We start from the raw sequence: 27,830 nt of genomic DNA, 5'->3' as shown, positions 1-27,830 counted from the left end.
GAGTTTATATCTGAGCTTTTTCTGGTTATTACATAGTAATTATTTCATAAATATATGTATGGCCACATCATAACCACAGTCTTAGTCAACCAATATTGGTATCCATTTTGCAGGGTAGGAAATGAGATGCACATAAAATATTACATTTCCAAAATTACACAGGAAACATCTGCAGGTAACTCAGGACTATATTGCAGAATTCATCTTTTCCAGTACAAACTAGCCTTTTCAACAATCTGATACTCAAAAGGTAAAAGACTTGTATTAGAATTGTTAACATAGGAATCCTTGTGCTTTGAAAAGTGTCAGATGTTTACCATTGAGATTTATGCAGTGTATATGCATACAGCTATATTCTTTGCATTATGCTTTTCACCTCTGTAGTAAGAAATGGAGCATCTCTAACATCTTCAGGAAAGAATTTCCAAGTGGAAATACTACTTGTCTGAGTGTCACTGATTATTGCCATTAACAACAATGGCAGTTATTATGCTATCAATTATCTTAAGCAGAGAAGGTGTATATCCTCTACCTAGTAATGACTTTGTAACAAAGCTAAAATCTCATTCCATAGTGAGGAACTGAGCAATAAAAAATATACATTTTTTATAGCTTTCATGAATTGTACTGTCCTTGTAGGACTGGCTAACATAAGTCAATTGCTTTGGCTTATACCAGAAGGATGTGACTTAATCTATTTAAGTTGAAGGATCTACTTCCAGGAATTGCAACAACTTAGAGCGGCAGTAGTCTCTGGGGTCTTACTGTAAGCATTATGCAGAGATTAAAAGAACCATGGTGTGCTCTAGTGCACCTTGTCAGCTCTACCACAGTTTAGGGTGACTGTAGCCATTGGCAGGCCAATACTGAAGAAGAGGCTGAGGACTTGTGCAGACTTCCATGTTTCCTTGTTTTTTAGCAATAGTTGTTACACTATCTTGCATTAAAATGTCCTCTGCTGCTTTGGGTAGTTCCTAGGGCTGTCTGTGTACTTCTGCAACGTTGTCAGGAATATCTAACAGTGAAATTCTGTTGTCTTACGGCTTCCTCTTAAGACTAGGAAGTGGGTGAGCAGTTTTAGCATTTGTGTGAGAATTAATTTGAAAGATACTCCTCTGGTGTTATGCTCCACATTTATTCTTTTAAATTGATTTCCTTCCTTATCCTTGCTCTATGGGTTAAGAAATGTGAGTTAAAACTTCAAAATTCCCCACATCAGCAATGAGTCTCACCTACTATACTGATTTTTTTAGAGAAAATAGCTTTGTCTATTACTCTGAGTCCTTGCGAAGGAGGAGAAATAGATGCTTCCCATGCCTTTGCTATCCTAGTTTAAAAGACTGCAGGCTGAGTACTACCCTGCCAGCATTTCTCTTTCCATTTGAAAAATGATGGAAAGCCTGGAAAGGAAGCAAAAAGCATCTTGTCAGACCTATTACCAAACTGCTATATGCAGAATGTTCACTTGATTAGCTATTGGTTTATTCAACTTTACCATTTAATCAAATTCTCAAAAATCATATTTCACATAGCCATATTATATTTTTCTTTAATTTATTAGCTCTGGGATATATTTCTGTAACTTGACACTCATCTGGAGGAAGTGAAAGACAGTATCATTCCTTTTTACCATTGTCAGAATACAAGTGGAAGAATAGATTAAAATGAGGAAGGATATCAGAGCTCTAAGCAGTGGTATGGGGAGCATATCACTGAATATGCTGGGATCTTTCATAGGTTTGCCAGGTTCATGTACTGACATTCACTGCAAGAAGCATGATCTAAGATGGCTGCATTTTAATGCACACTAAACTACTGCTGAAAAAGTGATTCTGATCATAGAGTATCATAGAATTTGAGTGATATCACTCAAGGGGATACTGGAGAAATCCAAAGGTCCTTCACATCAGTATGTTTACAAAGGTGTTATCTTTTGCATTTTTATTTTTGCAAAGCAGTTGGACAAATCTGAATTGTAGACAATGTTTTGCCAGGCAGTAGTAAACGGCACTCAGAGCAGTAACTCTAATTTAATGTGTATATCTTTCATGAAATAAAACAGATGAGATGAAAATGTCGTGCGAGTGTGCAACTGAGCAGCAGGTAAGTGAAGAAGCACTATGCATTTAAAAGCAGGAAGGATAATACTGCAGGAAATACTTTGTTCATACGCTTTGGCAATTTTATTTGAACTGTTCTTGAGCATGGTTAAATGCTCAGTGTTTTTACCTTTCTTCTAACAAGCCTCCAAAATATGGGACAGTAACAGTGAGCAGTGTATGAAGAGCAACTGCTGCTCCCCTTCATTTTCCTGATGGACATAGGGCTGCCCACAGTGACTCAGGCAGTTTTGGAGTGTCTTTGCTCTGCAAGTTATTCTTTATAGCCATGGAAACCTGAACTCCTTCAGTAGTAACTGACTTCCTAACTATTGACCCTAACTGCTCCTTAGTGGTCACCAGTCTCTTCTGTTACTGCTACCTCTCACTATATATGGTGATCCTTCTGACAGTTATGAAAGACCTTATATGGGGATGTTTGATCATTCATCTCATGTTCCTGCCAAGACTCTTGTCCTGCTTTTTTTATTGTGCTGGTCGTGATGTTGGAACTTGAACAATTTCCACTGTAAATGGAAGCACTATCTAGTGGCACACTTTCAGAAAGGCTCCAGAGTGAAAAACTCTGTGGCTTAGGAGGCAGACAAATAGATGAAATTTTGAAAGCAAAAAAGACTTTCTTGCTCTGTCACTAGAAGACCTGTGCCTTATGACAGTGGTATTGGGGCAGCAGTTGGCCAAGTGCTAACAGCAGGGGGAGTTGTCAAGGGTCCCTGGAAAGCGTATTTCAGGAAGCTGTGTGGCAAATCAAGGGACTTTATAGACTAAGGGCAAGGCAATTGTCCACATAGCTATAAAATAACCTTCACCTTTTCTAGCAGGGTTTGACATTGCAGTAAACAAGCTCAGACTGAGGAAGGCACATGGTAAATGCTACAGATGAAGTCAGTCTGGCAGCCATGTGGTTAGTGTCCTTCATAAAATCTGTCAACAAGCAAATGGGAAGCCAGGGACTGGCCAAAGTACCAGTGCAAATCAATCTACCTTTCACTGTCTCAGGAGAAAAGCAGACCTGAAAAAACTGCTGAGCAGAACTCAAACACAATGTGCTGCCACATGCTACTGAAATGTGCAAAGCAAGATGGAGTCCAAAAAGACTGAAGGAGTTGAGACTGGCAGAGGAGGATAATTTTTGAACTGAGGTATTAGCAAGCCTGAGAACTTAGTCTTCTGCTCTTTAAATCTGCAGTGATCTGTAAGACCATTTGAGACTTGCACATTGAAGCAGCTTGCTGTCTGGATCTGTTTGCTTAAAACTTTTAGAGGAAATAACAGTAGACATTTTATGCTGAATAAGAAGTTGGACTTGGAGCTTTGAGGGAAAATTCTTAAACTGAGTTAGAATTCACTTATCTTGCCATGAGACAAACACCTGTTTTATTGATTAGCTTTTAACTGGAGGTTCTTGGATGGGGAGACCCCATGGTTAGGAGGGAGATAGCTGCTTCCTTGCAAATTGGTGGATGTACTCAAGGAAGAGAAGCTTCCAGCCTCCAGGCCTGGGAAGGCTGAGTGTTGGTGTGAGAGCTCAGTGTGCTGGGAGCCTGCAGTGCAGCAGTGCTTGGAGGTGCCTGGGGTGAGCAGGAGGCAGGTGCAATGCCCAGCTGCAGGGGTGCCTCAGGAGTTGTGGACTGCAAAGTTGCCTGTAGCCCAGGAAATCATTGAATAAAGACTGAAATAAGGAGCAAACCTAAAAGAAATGACCTTCCTTGCCAGGTTGCAAAGGGGAAGGTTCTTTATAAATCCTTTCTGTTCTGTACTGTCTGACCACTTGGAGTTTTAAATAATTTAAAAACTAGCTTTTCTGAGAAAAACCTTTCATTTTTGTTTACTACAAATAAAGTGTTAGCAGATCTGCAGCACCCTTGAAGCTTCAGGGTCATTTCACAATATACATAATGCAGTGCTCTAAGGCAAACCCAGATGCACAGATGTCAGGCATTCTACACCAATTTTGCATCCCCTGTGGAATGGCTGCTCCATTTTGGATTTTTAACAGCTGCTATTAGACTCCCCAGGTCTGAGACAATGTCTTTTTATGGTTTATAAGCAAATATGATCATCTAGAAATATATCAGTTGGGGCCATGGTTTTAGAGCTGAGCTAACAAAGGTTAGACTTTGTTCCTTTTCTCCTGCTTCTGGTTTTATACTTCCCCACTTTTGCCCCCCAGGTTTTGCGGTAGCGCATTGAATTAGATAAGTAATTGAATTGTCTCAGCGGGCACCAGGATCAAAATAGATGGAGAAACATGACCTGGCAGGAAGCAAGAAGAGATCACCCCTGTTCTCTGGTCAGAAGTTGTTAGATGAAACCACACCTTGATCAGCTGTGGAGGAATGGCTTGTTCTGGCTATTTGATTTTCTATGAAACTCCAAGGAAGAGCAGTCAAGCCTGCCACTGGACAGGAGGAGAAGCCAGACTTCTTTTCCTCTTTTCTGTGATTTTTCTAGGCTATAATCTGCACTGCAGGATTCTAGCAACCTGCCACACTATTATACTTCACCACTGTGGAGAAAGATTCAGTCCTAAAACCTGTAATCCCTGGGTTACTGCTGTTACAGTCCTTTACTGCGTTTCCTGGACAAGAATTAGGTGACTCTCTTCTTCCAAAGTAGCAGTTCTTGCACAGGGAAATGAGAATGTTATTTTTGGATGAACTGAGCTTGTTCTTTAAGTCATCCTGTGAGGCAAAGCAAATTATTGGGAGGAAAGATGAAACCTCACAATTAACTTTCACAGAATCAGACTTTTGGCTCTTTGCCATAAGTGTTTAATGGTAGGCCAAGCCTGACAGAATGGAACTGCTTTTCTGCCCAGAGCTGAACTGGTAAATCAAACCCACTGCTTTTTGACTACTTAATTTTGACTTTGGGCTTGGGGAAAAATCACAAAAGAATGCTGGTAGTTGTGCAACATCTGTCACTGGAAAAGAAAAAAGCTAACTTGTAAGTCGTGGCATCCTACTACAGGAAGCCTAATGTGCAAATGTGGCCCTGGAGCAGAATTGCTCATTACTGAGCTTTCTTTCATAAAAGATAATCTAACCAGTTAAAGAACTAGACAGTTATTCCCCCAGATGTTTGGCTGTAACTGTAACAATTCTGGAAGTAAAGGAACATCTTATGTGATGTAATCCTAAGATGCACAGTTCAAATGACATTTATTAAACTTGTCAAGGAAATGTGTTTTGAACATAAGGCAAAAACAGTAAAATGTCTTCTGAGACACTTCTGGTAATAAGGCTAAGCTTCCAAAAAACTTTTTGCATCTCATTGGGTTTAGAGGAGATAAGAGATGAAACCGAGCTTGTTAAGTTGATTGTTCTCAGGCTGGAGTGTAGTGACATGATCCCGCTTTTAAAGCAGGAAAAAGCGAGGTTGTGCTGCCAGTGGGGAGAGCCTCTATGAGTTAAAAGAGCATTTACTGTGGTAACAGCAAAGAGGAACTGTAGAAAGAATTAAGAAGCTGAGTTACAGTAACATGGACTTTGTTAGAAATGCGGGGGGCTGGAAAGTCAAGAGTTACATTGGAATTTACCAAATGCCTCAAATCCAAATAGAGAAAAAGGGAGGCAAACCCTTCTTCCTTTCTGTGGAACAAGTCTTCAGTTGAGAGCATCCTGTTCATTCAAACTGTTCTCAATCCATTCTGGGTGAAATGTGCAAGAGGAACTCTCTCCTCTTCTTGCTGTTATAGGCTGAAAGTTGGATTAACTGGTTTCTTCTGTTGGTACTTGAGCACTGTACAGAAGACTGCTCTATTCAGACAGATTCTAGTAGTTAGCTATCATCACCTAAGAAAGAAGCAATGAGAGAAACTGGAGTTTGTGTATAATTGCCATGGTACTAGATATAAGCGACATAGCCAAAGATGGAGAAGTTGTTTTGCTGTCATCGTTGTGCAGTGAAATTAATTTTTGCCTATATAGATCTGAAACTTGGAAGCAGCTTTTCCTAAACAAATGTGTGTAAAACTGACAGGGTTAATCCTTTTTTGCATCTCAGTCTTGCAGTAGGCCTCAATGGATTTCAAATGGCAATCAAAATATTTATACCTCTACTTGAACTTCTTATATCCTTTTCATCAATGAGAGAGGGGAAATAGTATTTAAAACAAAATATCAGTTATCATTGCTAAACATGAGTCTGGTCTGATAAGACACTTGCCTTGCCTTTTACAGTGGCAAACAGATAAGAGTTAGTTCTTTGGGTTTTATCTTACACAATCTCTGGTCTTTACAGTGGGTCATATTGACTCAGATGTATTCTAACCCAAGCAATCCTATTGCCCTAATAAGTCCTCTTTCTGGCTACATTTATGTTCTTGTTTTCAAGGCTTGTTTGAACTAATTCCCAGAGAGCCTTAGAATGTGCTAACTGTGTAGAATATATTACTTGGCCATCTGCTTCTGGAAAGACACTTCCCCATCACTTTCCTGTCTTAATTATTTAAACTTTAGAGTCAACTTTCCAGACTGTGGATATTTATACCCTTATGAACCAATTACTACTTTTTATTTTAACAAAACATTAGAAGAATTTATCTCATCAACTTTTGCAAATACATTTGTTAGCACTGTGCAAATATGTGACTTCAGTGCATAACACATGATAGTTCAAATAAATACTAACCTTCATACACAAACAGGATTATTCACATATTAACAGTCTGGGTAAGAAGTTTGAGGTTCAAGTTGAGTAAAACTTCTGTTGGGAAAAGTCAGTACATTCGCACTAGCACCTTTGCAGGGGAGATTGTTCTTATGATAATCTTTTACTCCAGCATGAGTTTAGATTTGTAAGAAAAACTATCTTCAGATAGCCTGAATGTTAAATGAAAAACATTTCTATATTTTTTTCAGGCAGCTTTACAAATTCTAGTTCACTGGTGTTCAGCTGTAAACTGATTCACTATTAATGCCTTGCCTACTGTTATGACTAATTTCCAGCAATTAGTTGCAGCACACCAAAAATGATAAAAACCACCAAAAGTCCTCACTGAAGTTAGTGTACTTCACAAGGTTAGGGAGTTTAAACATTCATGGTTTTCCAGACTGGTCACTTCAAATGCATGGGAAGTTCAGTATTGACTTATCTACATAAGAATTGTATATGAGGATCTGATATATTCAAATGTGCTATTTTGAACTATAGAGGTAGGTTAATATATAGTAATTATGTTAATACAATGCATATTAATACAATAAATCTTAAATTCCATTTACTTTTAGTTATGCATGTCAGTGTTTTTAAGTCTGTTTCTTGTTAGAATTAATGCAACAAGAATATTTTGAATGTTTGTAATATACTGGTTAAGTCAGAAATGCCCGTTGTGTAATAAATTGGCTGTGTGATATTATGGGTCCACTACTAAGTTCCTATTGACCAGGAAAGGTCCATAAAATCTAACAGAGCAATGTTCTAGCTGTGCTCTTTAATTGGACTAAGATGCCTGGACATGGATCAAGAGTATGAATGTTGGACACAATGCTAAAGCGCAAAAAAGCCTATGGATAACATTAAGGCAGGGAAGAGGACAACATTATTTCTTAGTTCAATTCCTTGGATTTTCAGCTTTTCAGTGAAAGATTTGTTGCATTCCACTATCTCTAGGAACTGCCTTCAGAAATTGTGCTTCAGGCAGGTTCCTCTTAGAGAAGGGACCTCATGTTCTTTAGAGAACTTCAGAAACTGATTTTTTCAAAGGTTTTGTTTATATGAATGCTCTGTTAAGGTCTTGAAATAACGGTCAGCCTTATGGCTTTCAAGTCTGATGCTTCAACAGATTTTTTTGGCTTTGTCTTCACTGTAACAGATCACTACAAATCATGATTAATTTACATTTAGCTGGATAAGGAGGAGGATAAGTATATCACCACATGCATGCAGCTGTGCAGTAGGGTCTAAAAATAAGCACAAACTAAACTCTCTGGGTTTGCCTGTAGCTCAGTAACAAGGTGCCTGCAAGAAAGGAATATTGTGATTTCCCTGTTGTCTAAGGACAGGCCCTAGAAGAGCTGATTGATAGGGCAGTTGTTTGCATAATTATGGTGATTAGATGTCCAGATCTCATGCATGTTTTGTTAAAGGCATCTTTCCTTTGACAGATGAGCTGTGGTCTGGTCTCTTCTAAAACTGAATGGGTTGCACCAAATTTCTAACTGGTAGTAATAACTTCAAGCAATTAAGTCCTGAACTGTTTTGGCTATGTATTTTAAACCAGGGCATCTTTTTGGATCTGTTTTACCTTCAGTTTTTTAATCTGCTTTTTCAGGTTGCTACTGAGGAAGAAAATGGCTTCTCTCCACAAGATGGTTAGGAATCTTGAAGGCAAAAAGCTTTTTTCTAGTCACTCTAAGCAGACATATATACAAATCAGGGCTTTTCAGGCTTTTTTGTTTGTGGGGGACGGGTTTGGAAAGAAATGGGGTTTTGCCTTTAGGTTGAGGGCAGTGTTCAGTAGTTAAATTATCCTGTCTTTCAAAAGTTCTTAGAAATTCCCTTCAATTCAGAAGTTGTTATTGTTATAAAAAGGAATCATTCAGTATTTGTAGATTGCCCTAAGCATTAATGTATGAGATTTAATATTCCTTTCAACATTAGTTAAGATGTATATGAACTTTATTTCCATCTGTTATGTGTAAATGTTCAATTCTTTTCTCTGCTATTGAAGTGTTGCTGCCAAGGAGTGAGTCAGTGCCCAATTCCATGGCCCAGTTTCTGCATTTGAGAAGAGGAAGTTCTTTCACTTTGCAGGGAGTTTTTTTACTGTTATCAAAAAACGAGACCCCCCCCATGCCTGTGCTGGCACTTCAAGTGCACAGCTGTTGTGCCCAGGTTTGTTTCCTGGGCTGTGTGAGGAAAAGATCTTGTGTTGAATTTGGTATCTGTGAAACAAGTTGGTAGGAAAGTCTTGTGCCCTGAAGTCCCTTAATGGTGCACTGAATGGCTGTTCCATGGCCAGCAGCAGTGAGAACTTCCTTGGGCCAGTGTGTCAGAGCCTCTGCTTCGAGGAACCCTCCCTAAGAAAGGGGAGAGGAGCTGGGTTTTATCCAACAGCTGCAAAATGTGGGCTACTAGGGGTGCCAGAATATAGGAAATGGTAATGATTTCAGTGAAAAATGAAGGGGGAAGGGAGGTGGTGGAATTTGTTTCCCTAATCCAGAGGGAAGTGTGAAGCTTGTAAAGAAAAGGTGATCTGTTTAGGCTTTCTGCCAATAACATTCTATAATTAGAAAGTGAGATCTACTTCATGTGGCAGACCTGTTAAGAGCTGCTTAAGAGAATTATTAATGATCTTACATCAGCCATACAAAATAGTTTTTTTAATTATTGATATATGTTATATAGCTCTCAGGCAGAAAACAAGCTTTCAGGTTTTCAGTAATTTTCACCTTTGGTATAGGTAGCCAAAGAAAAAATTCCTCAGTTCCCTGAAAATCTTCAGGGGTTTAAAACAGTTCATTTAAAATATTTTGTAACTTTTTAACTGGATTTTGAGCAATTTTTAGATAAATTCATTTCCACAAACTGAAAACACTGGTACCCTTCAGTGATGTTCTTCACAAGTAACGTTCCCCCACCCCAAAAAAGGCAAAAGGTAAAGTGCTTTTTCCACTTTAAAAGAGGTAGTTTTGCTTCATTGTTAAATCCTGAACAAAGACTTAATAGCTGAAGAACAAACATGTTAATAGTAACCAATTTATTTGAACACTTTGGACAAATACACTTTTGCACAGCAACTTTGCGGATCTACTGATCAGCTTTATCGAACAGCCCTGTCACAAGTATTACAAAACAGTTGTACAAAAACCCTGCGGAAGGTATCACTCACAGGAAAAGGCACATTTATAAGTTGAAGGGAATCAAAAAGTGCTTTTATCCACAAAATATTTTTTCTGGTTGATCAACTCAGATCACCTAGAAGAACCCTCTGCACAATGCTCCTGGGGAGCATTCAGTACGACATCTGCCTAATGTATTTCTGTTTGCTTGGCATTCAATAAGCAGGCAGGGTTATCAAGTACTCATTTTGCTTTATTCCTCTGTGAGCCCCCTGGGCTTGTAAATGTAAATTTCATCTACCATGGACATATCCTTGAAATTGAAAGGGAAGAAATTAAAGAATTTATAAGAAAATGAGGAGAAGTTAAAGATCTCTGTAAATGCCTGTGTTACTGACTTTCATCAAGAGTTAGGTTTGAGATGTGGTTTAGACAGTGTTTTTCCCTGACTCTGGTGTTCCCTGTCCTTTTAAAATGATTTTCATTGCACAACTGGTATAGTAGCAGAGACCTATACATGTATTTGCAGTTCATTGACAAGTAACTCCATCTGGAAATAATGGGAATCTGATTTGTTTATGATATAGACTACAGCATAGACAGAAGTATATAAATTGCTTGAATAAGACTAATATACTGTCCTCTGGAATACATAAAATTCTGACTTTGAATCATTGCATCTTGCAGATCTAGGGTACCCCCTAGATGTTGTATTTCCTAATCAGAAAAGGAACAAATCAATTTCATTAATTTCAGCTGAGACCAAGGCTGTTTTCTAAGTTGTCATAGCATAGTGTATGATTAGTAGTTGCCACTAAAAATAGAAAAGCTTGTAGTACTTTCATTGCACAATTTGTTTTGATTACATTTTAAATATGACAGGAAATTACCCAAATATGGTAGTAAATGCAATGGTTTAGTGCTGATTTTTTTTCCTAGTGATTCCTACAGTTGGTTAGGGTAGAGCTGGATCACTGAGCAGTCTGGAGGCAGTTCAGGCATGTGTCTGCATCAGGAGGGTGCTTTTGAAGTGCCTTTCCCAATCACTCACAGCATGGTGATCTTGAAGAGTGCAGGCTAGGTTCTTTTTGAATGAAATTAAACTGGAAGATGAGCTCTGAGTCCACGTGATGCACTTCAGCCACTAATAGGTGTTCAGCTCTGCCATGGGCCTTGAACAGTTTGTCCAATAATGCTTTCCCTGCCCTGAAAATGCATGAGGGCTTTCTTCCTCAGCACCACATTTTTCATATAATACATTTGTTTTTATTGCATGACCTTACTTGCTAATGTAGATGCCATTGTGGGTTTAACTCTGGACCAGAGACTGCCAGGGCTACACAGGACTTGATCAAGCCAGAGCCCTTTGGGGATCCTGTAAAGTAATAGTATTCTACTGCATGTACCACTGGTCTGATATGATGTCTTATTGGGGAATATGGCAATAACCAAAGAACTGTGTTGGGAACAAAGTACTGTACTCAAGTATATGAGCAGTGATTTTAAACACTTTCAGTAAGCTGCTTCTTCCACACTTACCCTGTCATCAGACATACTGTTCCAAAACTGGCTGTTTCTTGGGACTGTTAGCATACAGATTCTTCTATCTGTTCTTAAGCTGCAGCTTAGCTTGCGTAATTCATGTTATAAGTAGTTTTATATCAATCATAGAAGTGCTAGCCTATTTCTGTGTTTGTAGTTTGTTTTCCACTCAATGCTTACAATTTAATCCATGTGTTCCTGTTTAGAGTTCCCTGGAGAGGTGGTGTGGGTTTTTCTTTGGTTTTAATTAGTTTTCAAGGCAAAATATCAGCATGAGAAGAGATTTCCAAATCAAGAGGTAACATCCTGGAGAAACAATCTGGTTTCATAACTATACTTAGTTGCAACAGGCCTAAAAATATGCATGAATCTGTCATGTTTGCTAATTGTTTCTCTTAAGTATCACCTGGATTCATTTATATTAGGGAATGTCATTTTGCAGATCATTTGAGCAAGTTAAACAGCCCTGTGGGTATAGAATATGAATTAATGAATCTATTTCTATTAATATCTTATACTGTTACAATAGTATCTTAGCATCTTCCACATAAGAACAATCACAGTATTGAAGTCTGCATTGGACTTCCTAGAAACTACTGGGAGGGACAGCCAGAAAGGACTTAAAAGGATCATATCTATCTCCTGTCTCCAAGGCTGGGTGAAATGCATCTGTCCATTGCTGATAGATATAAAATAGTTAGAAAAAATCTGAAGGGAATTCCACAAGTCTCTGTAGGTAACTGAAGTGTTTTAACAATGTTCCTATTTCGAACACTTTCTAATGTTTAACAAACCTTTTAATCCAAACTGAGTTAATTAATGCTTTCTCCTAGTGGAAATGAGAAACAATTGATCGCTATCATTTCTTAGCATATATATTTGAAGGCCACATAACAATCACCCTTCACTGAGAAGTGCTTTCTTTCAGCTGTGCTTGAAGTCATATTTTCCAGCTTAGGATCATTTTTTTCTGACCTGCTCTGAACTCACCAATAAATCCATGTCTAGTGACCAGTGTTAAAAAGAGGGCAAGGCTATCCATGTGGTCCTGCTAAAATTTCCCCCACAGCTGATTAACTAAGCTTCATCAGTGAAAATGCAGAGTCCTTGGTCAGTAATGTTTTCCATTTTGTAGCTGTGTATAAGCAGTTCCTTTCAAAGTACTGTACTCTGGGCATAAGTTCACTTAACTTATCTTCTTGGTTTTGTAGCCTTTTTTTAGCTTAAGATCAATTTCAAGTCCAGTGTTTTTGAAATTTCTTGCAATCTCTCCCAGCTTTTTGACACATCTAACTTCTATAGCTGTGTTTGGAGCCATCATCCAAGTCGATAAGTGTATTGAATGGAACTGGGCCTGAAGCTGAACCTTTTCCAAGACTGCATTTAACAGATCTTCCAACTTTTGACAGCCCACTGCTGGTAACTACTGACCACAATTTTTCAGAGCTGTGCAGTTGTCCTGTAATGATTACATCTGTGCCACACTTCATGAACTCACTTGTGAGCATGTCACCTGGAGCAGTGTCAGAAAGTGTTCTAAGGTCAAGATACAGCACGATTGCTGCTGTTACTTATCTACTTAGGTCAGTTACCTTGTCAAGGAAATTAAACTAGTTTGGCATGATTTGTTCTCAACAAATCTGGTGGCTGTTTGAGCCCCTGGCAAATACTAAGGTAATAAACTACCACTGCTAGGGATTTCTGTGTAAACGTGATGCCACTTGTTATGGCTATCCTGAGAGTAAAGAATGCTAAGTTAGTGTGCTAGGTTGAGAGAAGCTTGAGGGTCTGTTTTTAATGACTGACTTTTGTGAGTAGGAGGTCTGGTTCTGGCTTTCAATTTACTTACAAAAGCACAAGATGTAGAATTTGTTACAAAAATAAGTTTATCCTGTTGCAGAGAGTGGTCTTCTGTTAGGATCATTCTTTCCTTTTGTTAAATCTTTTTGATTCCACAATAGCTTTACATTTTAGTCAAATTTTGAACTTTAGTCATGTCCTCAAAAGGCAGCCATTCCTATTTTGATACTAACTTCAAATTTTCTGGAATCTACCTCTTTATGTAATATTGGCAACATGGATGACTTTCCTTGGTCTTCATTTTCTGAATACCTTGTTTCTGTTAACATGGAAATCCCTGAGAAGTTTGTTATTCAGCTGGAGAGCTATGTTCTATTCCTTTACAAAGTAAGGAACTGATAATGTGCCCAGATCTCTTTACAATTTAACCTTTGTAAAGTAATTCAGAGATGAAAAATACTCTTAAAGTGCTATCACTCTGCATGAAACAAGATCTTATTTGGAGTGTATCGAGTTGGAAGCAATTGAACTTTCTTTGCTATGCCCAGTGTATATTACAAATGTGAACTGATATGATTGAGATTTCCTGTTATGCAAAGGAAATTCCATGCTGATACTTAACCTACTTGTTTTGTCCTGTTAAAACAGCAAATGTTGTTTGTTCAGTTTCTCATGTTAAAGATTTTTCTTCATTTGTATAACCACAACATTCACTGAAGTGTTTGTTGGATTTCTTGATTTTTTGAGCCCACTCATGGAAGTGGGATTAAGTGTTTTTACATTTGAAGCTAAAGACAATTAGCGAAGTCATTTGAGCACCTTCTGTACACATCACAATAGGTATATATTTTCCTCTTGAAACTTCCTATTTTGATTCTTAAGTTCTTAAATGATGTTTTTAATTTTGTGAGGAAATGTGAATACGTGGAGGCAAAGTTAAAACTTTGACATGAATAGCTGTGATATTGTGTTTTTATGAAACAGTACATCTTCTAATGGACTGAAAAATGGCACAAGCATAGACAACATGCAATAATCTTCATCTCAGTATTGACATTATTCAGCATCCTACCAATGGTAGAATCCAGGCTTCTGTTTCTAACTTTTCTGTACATATATATGGTGGAAGGTAATTAAGAAATAGCTGTGTAGTTCTTCATACTCTTTGTCCTTATGCTGCTGCATACAAATGATACCATATTATTGTCATGAGAACAGCAGATGGCCTGGTTCCTTCTGAACAACAGTAATTCACCATGTTTCTTTGACTTTCCCTTATGTTTATACTAAATATGTTGTCCTGGAGTAATATACTTAGAGCCAGATGGACCTTTTGTTTGAGCCACACAAATTCACACTGAAAAAGTTCTGGAAAATATTACAGGAATATTATTTTTAAAAGCAGTAAATTACAACTAGCAGAAATTAGGGTATCAAACTAAATTTTTAATGGTTATAGATTTATTGCAGTTTGTTACAAATGCATTTTTCTTATGGACACTTAGAAAACGTTAATATAATCTACAGGAGAAAAAGATGCAATCTGTTTCTCTAAAAAAGCTTGCTGAGATGATATGCAGTCACAAAACTGACAAAAGTAGGGGAAGGGAGGTGTGGAGTTGCTGCAGAGACATCTATTGCGAATTGGGGGTTTGCTTTTTTCCTTGGAAAGAATGACAACTTCTGAAGAAGGGACAGGCCCAAGCCATATGACCAAGGCAGTGAAGTGAGCACCACTAAAAGGCTGTTTCCTGTGTTGAGTTCTGCCAGCCGGGCTGGATGAGGAGTGTTCTGAAGGCAACTGCTAGTTTTGGTCACCCTATGCAGGCTTTGAAAAGCCTCACTCAACTCCAGAGAAAGAAGTATTGCTGAGCTGGCCTTCTGAAATGCATGAGAGCCAAAACTTGGTAGGACAGATGAATCTATTCTCTTTGAATTTTATTTCTGGTGTATAACTATTTTTCCAACATGGTAAATGAGAAATTAACCATTTATTTTCCCTATGATAAACTTTTATGGCTTCCTGTCTACTGTTACAGATGATAACAAGCAATCATAAGCCATGACCTTTTCCGGGCACTAACAAATGCAAGGAAAAAACTTAGTAGGCCAGCCTATTTAGTGTCTCTAACCAGTCACAAGTTTGAAAATCCTGGTGACTTGTTTGTATTTCACCAACTGTCAGTATTTTGTTTGGAAGTGACAGTACGAAGTACTACAAAACAGAAGAAATCTCCTAGAGTGCTGCTTTGACAGGATTCTTTGACTATTTTTGCTGAGCAGTTTTTCATGTCAAATGCTTTGGAGAATCATGGGTGCTGCTTATACTCATGGCAGAAGGTTCTGTTCAGTCTTAGTCTTATTGATAAGTCTTGTGCATATATATAAAAAAGTACATTAGTCTCACTTCTAATGCAATTTTCTTGTGGATCTCCCAGCAGATTACTTTTTTCAAGAAAATGCAAAGTTATCAAGTTCTTGAACATAAACTAGTTTATTGAATTTCTAGCCTCCCTCACACACACATTTTGTCTAGCCAGTAATCTGGAATGTAGGAGACTCACTTTCAAGTCCGATTTCACCCTGCCCTCTTGGAGGTAGAATCTTGTAACCATTATTTTGGCTATTTAGGAGTGCCTGTTTTTATCATGATTTGGGGTGCCTGCCTAACTTTTCTGTTAAATGCTTGCAGTCTGAAGTTCCAGCTGAAAGTAATCCTTCCTAAAATTAAGTGCTCATTCATTATCCTGTGCTTAGTGACCCTATTCCCACTACATTTTGATAAGCATTGAAGTAGTTATTGTCTCATACTTGTTTATTTCCCCCTAAAATCAGAATGCTGTCTAATTCCTTTGTGTGTGTGCGCGCATATTTGTGTGCCTATATACACTTATTTCTTCCTGTTCATAAACCAGCTTTCTTGAGCAATTCTTTGGGATTGTGTAGGGTATGCTCCTTTCCTGTTTGCTAATACTAGGCAGCTGCCTTTCAGTTAGAGGAGCAGTTGTCAGTTGACTAAGTAAATTTTCACCCAGCTGGAGCCCAAGTGTGCTGGGAAAAGTGGCCAATTTGAAAAGCTAGCACAAGAAACTAGTTCTCTATTCTGTTACGGTTCTGGATTAATGATGCATCCTCCTTTATTTCTTCATGACCATATGTATAGTCAGTTTATTCCATAAACTGGATCTTCATCAGGAATAGTTGGTATTTTATTTCCTTCATAACATTTGATTGAAAAACATCTTGGTATGAAGCTATTCTTATGAATGCTTAACTTGATTAAATTTATTTCATCTCACTTTATTCCTGTTTATCCTGATGAAAGTGTAATATTTTAATGAGGAAGAGATTGTTTTCCTGCATGGATTCAAAAAAGCCCATGAAATCATTTAGAGGTGAAAGCTCTGTTTTTGATTCCTTTTGGGTTCTGCTGCACTAAGTTTCAAATACTTCTCCCCAGCTGGCAGTTCTTTCACAGATAAGGTTGTAAATGTCTTATGCTTCTTTTCAGAATGAAAAGCCACTGTGTGCTTAGCCCTTTCTAGGAATTTTTAATGCACTTGTCAGGCATCCAAAGCAAGAGTTTGATTTAGAATTAAATAATTTGTGAAAGAAACAAGATGTTCACAGGATAAGTCAATTGTGGTGAGTTCCAAATGCATTTTCTCTTTTTGCTTTCAGAGCATTTTTAGCCAAAATAAATAACTTCTGAGCAGATCAGAGCTCAACGTTTTCCTAGGAAAAAGTCTTATTTGGATTTACAGAACTTATCTTGCCTGCTTCCAAACAGTACCTGCCATCTTTCACAGGATAATCCACCTATTGGTTGTCAGTATCTTATGTTTGCTTTTCCTTATTAACTGAGCAGTTCTGCAAGGGGGAAATTTAAGCACAAACAGTTCATCGTAACTACTTGTTCTTTTGTGCTCACCTATGGAAAAAACATTAACTTTGCTAATGTAAGATGCTCTTGAAAGCATAAGCAACATGAGTTTCAGATGATAATTTTGAATGGTTGCCTTGCCCTGTTTACTGTTTTACTCTTATAGTTATTCTAGCCCTTTGTTACATGAAGTTGCTGATCTACTGAGATCATTGGAAATTGTGACTGATCATACATGCACTTACTGAAGAGTCCAAGGCTGAGTTGGATTTGTTTGGGATGTTGTACTGAAGCACTTAGCCTTCACTTTTTAATTAGAGGATTTCAGTTAAGCACTAGAGTTTCAGTAGTAGGACAACAGAGGTATACTTTTCAAAGAGCAGTTTGGCAGGCTGAGGAAACTTTCTTCATGATCAATGAAAACTTGAGAATAGAAAGTTCTGATGAGAACTGGCAGAGGACGTGTTAAATCCTCTTTATGGGTATTCATGCCAAATGCAGAAATGGAAAAAAGACTCTCACTGCAGGCAAAAAAGGAAAATACTGTGCTAGAGGCTAACCAGCAGGAGCTACTTCAGTCTGAATGGAAGACTGCTTTCAGTATCTGGGGATGATATATAGAATCTGCTATAATTTAACAATATTAAGCATTTAACTTCTGAATGGATTAAATAACCATGTAAATTCTACACTACATTTACAACTTCTTAACTAACCCAAAGGACTCTAGTGTATGAAGCCACAGCTGCTGAGCTCTTTATAGTATGTGTTAAAGGTACTAAGCAGGAGAAGATAAGCAATCAGAAGGAATCTGGAAAACTTTTCTTCTCTCAAAAATGAACTTGGCATGTAGAAGACAAAAAATGGTACAGAAAGTTCTCAAAGGAGTAAATCCTGCTTAGCTAACAAAACCTAGTTGGTGTTCTGGTTATCAGTCTTTAAAGCCAGAAAACAAACACACATATGGACAGTTGGAAGAATGCTCTAGCATTTGTCCTGTATTTTTCCTAGGGGTGTGCAGAAGAGAAGGATGCCTGGTGAGTTGCAGTTGCAGATTCTATATTCAAGTGAAAGGCCAAAGAAACTGCAGAGCTGATAACCAGTATGGCATTCCCCAGAAAGTTGCTTTGGTCTTGCACAGTCAAAGCAAATTAGATCTGTTTGTATAGCTGGATGGATAAGACTGTTCTTACGAATTAGAGGTTTGAATAACACCTTTGTAGTCAGCAAACTTTTCCTGCTAAATGGAAATAGAAAAGTCTCTAACACAGACTGCTGCAGATTGTTGCAGGACTGTCTAAAAGATGAATAACTTGCGGTAAACAAGTTAGCACAAATGGTGGAAGTCTTTCATGCTCTGCCCAGTGTAACATCTCCCCTCTCAGTGGAGCTGATTATAATTTGTGGGATGCTGCATGGAAAAACTATATTGCATGGTTCAAAACCAGCCCAGCTGAACCCTCATAGCCCCCTTTTGCAGTGTTGAAAGGCTGTTGTGGAGTTTCCTCATCAGCAGTGGGCTCTGTCCTGGGGTTTAGGTATTAGCTATATATATGCCTAAGTTGGGGTCATGGGGAAAATGGGAATTGGATGAAAGACTCTTAAAAGAGGTAAATTGGTTTGGAAATTTAATTAAGTCACAATTGACATCGTTAGGCTTTGCTGTCAAACACTTTTTTGATTAAGTAGACAACTAAGAAAAAATATACAGCCATAATGTTATTTCAAAAGTATATGAAGTTCCAAGTATGTTTTCAACTGTCACTACTAACCAGTCCAAATGCTTGCTTTTTTTACGAAGTTGCATAATTAGTCAAATAATACACATTACTGTAAGTGCTGTCATGGTCTGAGAAATGAAAGAAGACCAAAATCACCTGTAACTAGAGAGCCTATTATAGTTGATCATGCCAGAACTGTATAAAGTCTCAAAGTGCTGTTTTTGCAAAATGACCTGGTCATTACTTCAGAGCTGCCTACATTATCTAAAAGGACATGATTTTTGTACTTCCCTCTCCTGAAAATGTTTAACAAAGGTTTAGGGAAGATAGTGGTATTCACCTCAAAAATCAATCCAATGACAATTTTTAACTAATATATAAAAACTGAACTTCACCATAACCATTAATATCATTACCATACATTTACTATGTCATTAAAATGCTGAGCATATTTCATAAATGAATAATTATGTTGCAATGTTTTTGATATATTTCTGCTTAATGGTGATGAGTACTGTAATTATTAGTTATTGATTTCTTATTTCCATGTTTTTTGGCATTTATTAATTCTCTCTAATGCAATGCTTGTTCAATTAATGGAAGTGTAAAACTGTCACATGTTATTGAATACATATACTGTGCTACCAATTGAGCTTTATGGTTAATGGAAAATATAATAACAAATGTAGGTGTTACGTTAGAGGAAAATGTTTGGAATGGCATTTCCTGAAACAAGTACATGTTCATCCAAGGTGAACTAATAAAAAGAAATGTGTGGAGCTTAAAGCTAAAATGCATTTTGTTTTAGACATGACTGAAGAAAAACAAATCTCAAAACAATTGCTCTAGAAACCAAACATCTAGAGGAAATAATTTACCTTGGTACTCAAGTATTCACATGCCAGTACTAAGGGGGTGTTTTAAATGCATTTCTAACAAAAGCAAGTGAACTCCATTGTTAACTGGACACTTGCTACAGAAAATCCTACCCAGTGAAACAGTTAATCACAGGCTGCTTGCTGGGCAGCCTCCACTTGATGGCTGCAGACAGGAGCTCCCTGTGACTTGTTCAGCTTGCAGGAATACAGAGCAGGGAGATGTGCTGGCCTGGGAGAAACACCATGGTGGCCACTGGTGAGCTGCCTGTGGAGCCAACCCTCTGTGGGATTTGTGTACTGGTGGTATTGTTTACCAACAGGAACATATTAATATTTCTGAAGAGGGAAATAACCTACAGTGAATACACTAAAAGCTGCTCTTAAGATATAGGATGTTGGACTTGATTTGTGTCCAAGTCAATCATTTCACGAATATCCATCTTGAAAAGAGGGAAGGGAACCTCTGGAGAAACCCAATGAAAGGTTAAAATTTCCAGCTCTTCCCCTGGGGCTAGAGTTATTGTATTTACTAATGAAGAAGAGAATATTAATGATTAGATCAACAATTGATAAGCTTATAGTGTGGGTGTGAGGTAAAAGTTCTTCAAGAGAAGTGATTATGCTGTTGTATCTAGTAAAGGAACAAATAAGTAAGCAAAGCATGGGTTTGCCCTGGGGTGAGTTTGGCAAGGTGCTTTAGCCTGTATAAGAACTTTAGTTGCTTTAAAGTTATTGAAGTATCTGGTATGAATATGTAGACCTCTAAACTCCAGCTGCATCCACCTGTGACTTATCTTTTTCAGTCATGGTAATAGGTGCTCTTATAATAGCTGGGTGGAGGCTTGGGCCATATAGTATTTTCTTTAGCTGTTAAATTGAATTTTACAAGATAAACTGCTTCTCCTGCAGCAATATTGGTTACAAAATGTATCTAGTTTGACAGAATGTAAAAGGCTGTCCTGCAGAAGAAATTCAGGATGCAGAATAGTGCCACTGATGGTAAATAAATGCCTCTATCCTATTTTTAATTATTTAGTGGTCTCAACAGAATGAGATGCCACTTTCTGTAGCGGTTCTCCATGACAAAAATTGGGATGTGCCCTACACAGGCACTTGGACTATTCAGTTATTGCTTTGGAAATGTCTGAAGATATGAAATGGTATAAAATTGCAATTAAAGGTAAATGTCCTGACTGAATTAAAAACAAATCTAGTGGGGATAATGCTATTTTTGTGGCTTGGAATCGCAACAGGAGCTCTGAAGGGAGGACCCAAGTAGTTACTCTTCTGAGAAATCCAGTGTTGCAGCTGAAAGATGAACTTATTGAAAAAAGTCTGACTAGCCATCCTAGATCTAAGGCCATGAATTTGATAGCATTGCTAAAGCTTCTGTACTACTATCTCAGATTCCAAGTCTCTGATGTTTTTCTGGTTTCTAAGCAGAAGGAATGAGCCTTATGTGTTTATCTTAGATACCAACAAATGTGGGACAGGTGTGCGTATTCATGTTGAAGGGAATATACATAGACTTCTACACATCAGCACAACCTCCTCATTATATTTTTATTTTGCCCTTTTGAATTATTCCCACAGAATTGTCAGAGTGGCTTGACAATAAATGTGATTGTAGTGGAGGAGGCTGTCAGATTTATAGACAAAGATGTTCTTATCAAAACTACATGGCCTTCATGGCAGATGACAAAAAATCTTCCTATTAAAGCATGGTTCATCCAAAGGAGTGGAGAGAAGCTCCTTTCTAGGCCCTCAGGTTTTTACATTTTTCAAATTAATGCTAGATCTCTCTTGTACTTTTTGTGTTGTATTTAACTACATAATCACTTTCACATGTCAACCACTAGACTAGCTGCCTTTTAGGTCATGTAACTAACCTTAGCTAGGTAGGTTTTATTTTCGCATTGCTCAATATATGTAAACAATTTTCTTAATTGCTATTGACAATAAAGCATTAGTTATACTTTTCCTTTATTGATAGTGCTATGTGAAGCCATCTCTGTCCAGCTTCCTGTGGCTAATGCTTCAGAGGTCATGCTCCAAGATGAGGCTCTAGCTATGTGAGAAAGACAAGATATTTTTTCCCTGCCCCTGGTGGAAGGGTACACAGTCTTTGAGAGACCATACTTCTAGCTATCATATGCTGACTGTGTTTTTAGCTCCTGTCTGATATATGCTTTTGCAAGACTGCTGAGCTCAGTCTTCTCAAATTTTGACAGCTAGGTCTTAAGGGGAACCACAGCAGTTGTGTGCAGCCATTAGCTATGTCCTATCAACTCAGATTATTTAGTTGCATCTTAACTGTCAGAATAACAGCCATGGATGTACTCTGGACAAGTATACAGCCGGAGCAAAGTTTTCTGTAAACAACAGAATTAACAGTTGTAACAAGAGCCTGCATTATAGCCAGCGATGTTACCATCTAGTCTGAATTTAGCAGCTAAAAAGAGGTCATCCTTTTAAAGATGAGACAGTAGCCTGATTAGCACCTTTAGAAAACATTAAAAGTTAGAAAAAACGAAAAAACCCTCTGAAGCATGTGAAATGAAGTCCTAAGAATTTAATTCTAAGTTTTTTCCCTTAGTTATAGAAAGATATTTTGGTGAGAAGCACAACCATTTTTGACAGTCTTTGAGATACTGGAAAAGAGAAGGAACAGCTTGTTAGAATTAACTCAGTGTTCTAGAAGGCAAAAATACCCAAAAGGACAAAAATCATATTACAGAGAAGAAAATGTAGCTTCTATTATGATATTTCTTACAACCTTGAAGCTAGAGAAGGATATGGTCACCTGACCTCTGAGACCTGGCAAACTTAGACTAATGAACTGGTGATGTTCTTAGTTACTTTTCTGGTCATGAGCATGCAGCAGTATTTCATAGGGTGCAGTCTTGGACAAATGAATTAACTGTTTTGTTAAACAGAGCTGCTAGAGATGAAACAGATGGAAAGAGCGTAGGAAAAGCCTCACAGCAACTTTGAGTGTACAATAGAGATGGCAATGTCATTTTTGGACACAGATGTCTCTCAGCCTCAGGACTCTTCAGGGTGGTATGAATTGTACTGGGAAAGTTAGGTCTTTCCAGTCCACATATTTGCTGGTGTTAATGTCAAGTTTGAGTCTCTAGTAAGAAGAAACGAACAATAGATTTGTTATAGAATGAAGGGCAGGATTTCTGTAGTCTTGTAACCCTGTGAATCCCTCTGACCATTTTCAGAACCTGCAGTCAGTGCAATATGTTACTGAGCAATAAATAATAAAGCTTGTGCATTTTGGGCAGTCTTGTTGGCTGTCAGATGTGAGTTTGTAACTGTGTGCAGTGCCTTTTCAACTGTATGTGCTCAGAATGTGAGCAAGAGAAAGTAGTGTTGTCAATTGTTATTAGATTTTTCAGAACTTTTTTGCCTGGTGTTATTTTGTTTGGCCTGAATCCTGGGGCTTTTTTACAGTATCTGATAGTATCTGTGAAAAGAGACTTTGTACGTCAGCTTTGCATGAGATCAATGGAAAGAGGTAGGGCTAGGAAGTAGTACAACTGCGTGAATGACAGTTCAGGTTTGGCAACTTCAAAATAAACATTATTCTGAGACTGAACAAAACATTTCTTTGTTATATAAGGTGCTGAATATATATACAATGCAAAACGTTCACCCTTCAGATTTCAAAATCCAATGAAGAGATGCTCAAACACATGGGAAACAACTTAAGGCCAGTTTCAGAAAGTGAGGCTCAGTAAGAAAATCCAAGAATGCTTTCAACCTGAAAAGACAAGACTTTAAATTTATCCTTAATGCTTGAGTGACAAAGCTAGCTTGTAATCTTTGTCAGAGAATAACGAGTGTCTTGGTTCTAAAATTTGTGAAAATGATTACCTTAAAGATAGCAGAATCAGCATGTCTTCCTGACACTGTTATCTCCATGTAGCTCTCATGGCTGGAGTGCAGTGTTTGAAATCTTTACGTGAAATTGTGGGCTTATTCTGTTTTTCCTCTATTTATAATGAGCCAGAGTACCTGTGACACATGCAACAGTCATGGTAGTGACAGTTATTTTAAAAATTAGAAACCCAAATAATATTGGTCAGGTTTTTGATTATAATCTCAAACATTTACCTAAGTGCCATTATTGCAAGGTGCTTCCTCATTTTTAGTGAATGGCAAGGTAGTTACGCGGTAGAGCCACACCTTACAGCTGCCCTTGGCTACATCTTTTGCACCCTGTCCTTTTTTAAGAACTCTGTGCTCTGCCCTCAGTAGTAGATTTACTATTACAAAGTTCTGCTATAATATCATATTTTGACTCCCCAGCTTTTGTCTTCCTGAAGCTAGAAAAGAGCCCAGAACGTTCCTTCACGCTGTTCCAAGGAGTTGGTTTCTCAGGAAAATGTAGTGGGAAACATGGCAGAATTCTGTCATGGGAAAATAGTATTTCTAAATCTGTTTGGATAAAAGAACCATTAAGATCTTGTCTAAATGAGGACTTAAAGCTAAGAAATCAAACCAAATTGGAATGCTGGGTAGGCTTCTCGTTTAGGAATAAAATGGCCTTAGCTCACTGCAGTTTAATTCTTTTTTTCCTCCTTATTCTGGAGTGCTGTGTTCCATAACTCTAAAAGACTTTTCCAAAATGAAGTTATTTCTTGTGACATTTTCTAGCATTTTGGATACTTAGCTAATGTACTATAATTTTAGCTTATGCTCTTTCAATTTGTAAGACAAATTTCTTGCATTGCTCATTTACTGGCTTATTTTCTGCGCACTTGTTATCTATCTTGTTCCACAGGAACAGACTTTTAAATAGGGGATGGGTCAAGAGAGCACACTTGAAATGACTTCTGACAAGCAGCTGACATTTTTCTGCAGCTAAGATGTTCTAACCTTCGTGCTAACAAGAGCATTTTTTCTTAGAGTTCAATAGTTGTTGATGGTTTGGGAAATAAAAAAGTAGTACTTAAGTCATGCACAGTGTACGCTCCTGCAAAATGTGAGCTCAGTGAAGTGGCACAGAGCAGAGTTCTAAAATTGAAGGATATTCATGTCTTTAATGAAAATGTTAGGAGATCAAAAGCCTAGAATACTTTTTATAAAATGTATCTCAATATATATTGAGTCTGTTAATTAGAAAAGTATATTGAGTAATGAGAGTGGTTCTAAAATATATGATGCATCTAGATTTTGGAAATCTAGATCAAATGTGTATTTTTCTCATTAAATCTGTATGTGCGAATTAGTGCTCTTGAAGTGTGTGTTGGGGGTATGGAAGGAAGAGTGGGAGTAGTAATATTTATCTCAGAAACGTAAGTATTGGATTACTACATCTAGCTTTTCAGTATTTACAGCCTGATTTAATAACTAATGGATTTTTGTGGCCCCTCAGTGATGAGCTAACTTAGTGAAATCTATGTACTTGTAAAGGTTTGGGTTTACTTTCGTTCTTTATTTTGTTAAAAGTGAAGGATGAATGAGAACTGAAACCTGTTGTTCAGAACACGCTATCTGAAATGCTCTTTCTTGGATCATGAAGCGGAAGAAAAATGGGAGTAGAAATACATTGAAATTCATTTCCTAGAACTGTTTTGTCTCATCACAATAAACTTGTACTTTCAAGCCAAATTTGGCTAACCTTTAGGTGATGTCTTCATACTTCATAGGTGATTAAAATGAGGTGACTTAACTGTTGCAAGTAACCAGTATCTCTTTTAGAAATGTATTTTTGACCCTAAGGTGAGTCAGGTGTTTGGTACTTATGTCACTTTTAGGTATTTTTTTGATATCTCTATTTGAAGATAGGTAGTTGATGTTTAATTGTCATTTCTGATTGCATCAGTTGACCTTCAGTGCTTTTAAAGGCAATACAATTTTGGGCTCTGGCCCAAAAGAGTGATTACAGTTCAAACCTCCACAAGTAGGGGCCTAACTATGAGATAGCTGCCAAAGAAACTAGTTTAACTTTCCTCTTCCTGAAGTCAAGGATTGGATAGATTCCCTACAGAGTTTTTCTACAGAGTTTCTGTACAGAGGAAATCCAGCATCTTCATGTAAAAATTTCGGTCCATGTTGCATGTGAAGGCACATGGCAAAGGAAGATGGGCAAGATGGCAAGGAGGGAACTGGTGGGATGGTGGAAGATGTATTACAGCAGCACTGTGGTGTTTTGCAGCCCTTAGCTTGCTAAATGCCATATGTGGTCACAGGTACGTGTTTCAGACTCTGACCATGTGCTGCTATAGCATACAATGATTTTTCAAGAAACCCAAAGTTTATTTTGCAACATATCCATTGTACTAGTCCTTGGCAGCAGTCCATAGTTACCTGTATCTGGAAGTGTTTTTGTTCTTGAACAGTGCCTTTTTGTCTTCCAGTGATGTGCTGCTCCAAGAAAGCACCTTTATGTGGTGACAGTCAATGAAATCCAGAGTACTTGCAATTAACATAAATTTAGTGCAGCAGAGCATTAAGTGCTGCTGTATTTCCAAATGAATGGTCAGTATAGACTTAACCTGAAATGTGCGGGGTGTGTGAATGGGTAGATAAAGCTTTTTCTTTTTTGGCAAAAAAGAAAATACTATTGCTGAGCATTATACATAGTTATCCACCTATGACTTTGCATGAATTGTTTGTTTTCTTTACACACAGTATAGATTTAACTTACATGGAGAAACCAAGGATGCTTTCTGTATATTACACCAAATTAATATATATCAAAATTGAATGTTTGGCACACAACATGGTAATTACCTGCAATTTGGAAGTGAGAAAGCCATGAAGAGCAGGAAAGCACAAAAATCAATCTCTGCGTAAGTGTGCAAAACAGCTTATGGAATGACTAAAAATCATAATATTTTAGAAGTGTCTGGTGCCTGTATGGTATTGGGAGATCAAAACTGCAGAAGCAGGTAAAGATTCTTGCATTGATTAAGGGTGATATGAGTGCTTGTGTAAAACTTGACTTGCACACAAATTGAGACAATAGCAAAGATATTTACCTGTAAGAATGTGGCTAGTAGGTGAGCAAATAACAGTCAAGTTTCAGGCTTGACCAGATGTCCTCTTAAGTGGTTGCTTCTAAACAGAAAATGAGCATCTCTAGACTGAGAAGTAGCATTTTAAGTGGGATATATCAAATGACAAAAATAGTTAGCAAGGTTTTTATATAGCATTAAATTATTATAGCCTAGTCTCTGTTGTATTAATTTGCTTTCAACTTGGGAGACATGGTTTCACTTCCCATACACTCTGCATGCCTCCTCTGTGACAGCTAAGGGTCCCTTGTATCTGTTCCCAAGGAAGAAATCTTGGGAAGGGTAACTTCCTACCTGGCAGTGTGCTGTAAGAATGTTATACACTGTGTGTGGGTGGGATGGTGATAGCAAGTTACATTCAATAATGGTTGTGTAATGCTAAACTCTGCAAGGCTCTAGCCTCACTGAGGTAGTACACAGAGACCACTTTAAAACATGCAGATCAGTTTAGACAACAAGAACTAATTTTCTTGTTGTTGAAATGGTGTAGATGCACTGACTCAACCCAGAATTACTTATCCTTCACACAAATGTGTATTAAGACTATTACCAGGCACTGCCTGTTGAGAATAGCTATTCAGCTAGTCAGTAGGTGAGTGAGAAGTTTTTATGCCAGAAGAAGCATAGAAAAATTCACGTGATGTAAAGAAAACATATCCTTTCTTGAAAGGGGAGAGATGTGTGGGTAATCATTTTCAATTACTGGCAATTGCCTTGAGTGAAGACAAAAATGGTGCCAATGTCATTGTTAGCAGGTAGGTTGGGGCTTGGTGTAATTCGGAGAGAAATGGCAGTACGCCCCTCTGGAGCCCTCTTCTCTGCTGCTGTCTAGAGACAGAAGTTATAACATTAGGGAAGGGAGGGGCTGCTCTTTTGGAGGGAGAGGAAACTTGTCAGCACATTGAATACTTGTGGAAAGATTTGTGCTTATGTCACGTGTGCCATGCACATTGGAGGTGTCACTTCTTGACAGGCTTAACTGCTAGCATGACCAATGTAGCTAAGGTCTGCACTGTCCTGTAAAACAGTGAAACTCATGTTTCAGAAAGTATTAATGACCGCAAT

Source organism: Struthio camelus, chromosome 6 (assembly GCF_040807025.1).
Source record: "Struthio camelus isolate bStrCam1 chromosome 6, bStrCam1.hap1, whole genome shotgun sequence".
In the NCBI taxonomy this organism is placed as follows: domain Eukaryota; kingdom Metazoa; phylum Chordata; class Aves; order Struthioniformes; family Struthionidae; genus Struthio; species Struthio camelus.
This window is presented reverse-complemented; position numbering follows the sequence as displayed.